At 44.1% G+C, this 1,286-nt stretch overlaps 1 pseudogene; it reads right to left on the bottom strand.

Moving 5' to 3' along the window:
- Position 1: 1 nt before the first annotated feature.
- LOC119588970 lies at positions 2 to 1,030 on the bottom strand (annotated as a pseudogene).
- Between the last annotated feature and the right edge of the window lie 256 nt (positions 1,031 to 1,286).

Raw genomic sequence — 1,286 nt, 5'->3', positions numbered from 1 at the left:
GGGTTGATGGGTCTTCCTCATTCACACAGGCAGCCGCTCCTTTCTACCAGTAACCGTGAACTTCTTGACTCACCGCTCGCCAAGGATGCTTCCGTTGTTGCTGTGATGGTACCCTTTGCTGTGCTTTTGACTGAAAATGCTGATTCTTGTGATTTATTGTGGGATGAAAATTTTATTGCTGCTTCAAAGGTAGTTCTTACCTTCCCCTCTGTTGTAGACCCAGTGAAATGGCTCGCTTTCCCCACTGCCTGCGAGTGTGATACCCAAAGACAGAAAAATGGGTATCCACTTTATCAGCCATCTTCTCTGCAGTCTTGATCTTGTGGATCTTGAACTGTGCAACGAGATCTGGGGAACACGACTTTTCTCTCTGAAACCATAACACTAAATCCCTAAGGCCTTCCTTCATGTCTGGCTTCCCATCCTTCGCCAGCCACTGGTCAAGGAAGCCTGACAAACCAACCAGGAACTGAGTGGCAGTTTCCTTGTCTTACATCATTGCACGATTAAATTGAAGTTTTGCGTCGTCGACCGTCAGCCCTATGCCCTCATCAATGCTGACTTCATCAAACAGTATGTCTTTTCACTCGAATCGAGGCGATAGAGAATTGCTCAGGGTTTCCCATCAAACAGACTTTGGAAATGAAGCTTCTTCGTGGGTTCGTCAAACTGATACTAATATATTGTAAACATATGGTTCCATTCACTCACCGTCTTCAAATGCAGGTAACCGGATGCGTGGCAAGTTGGGTGCCTGGGCGTGGGAGCCTCCATTCGTCCCTGTCTGCACGCGAATCATTTCCAGCTGATGCCGGCGAATCCTATCCTCTTCCCCGATCTTCAGCTGCTCCAACCTCAGATCATGCACACACTATCTGTCCCGCTCATCTCATCCTTCCTTCTCACGCTCACTCTGCCTTGCTCGTTCTTCTCACTCCTCAGCTTGACGTTTACTCACATAATCTACAATAACTATCGGGTCCTTAAGCCACATCAGCTTAGCCTCTTCTACATAAGTTCCAGCAGACATATTGATTGGAACAAAAATTCTAAAAAACTTGCAAAAAGAACGAACAACAAACTTCACAATAGATTCACAATCAGTTAAGGGAACTTTGTATTTACATCTATATCTCTAACTGTCAAAACCTTGTTCGGGCGCCACTTTCACTTATCAAAGTCTGTCCTTTACCATCAAGATTAATGTTCAAATCTGATACATGTATCAAGATTTTCCAAGTCTTAATTCATTTATTTTCTTTTATATATTTACTTGTATTCCCAGT

The sequence above is a fragment of the Penaeus monodon genome, chromosome 24, assembly GCF_015228065.2.
Source record: "Penaeus monodon isolate SGIC_2016 chromosome 24, NSTDA_Pmon_1, whole genome shotgun sequence".
Lineage (NCBI taxonomy): Eukaryota > Metazoa > Arthropoda > Malacostraca > Decapoda > Penaeidae > Penaeus > Penaeus monodon.
Note: the sequence above shows the minus strand (reverse complement) of the source record. Positions and strands in the feature narration are given on the sequence as shown.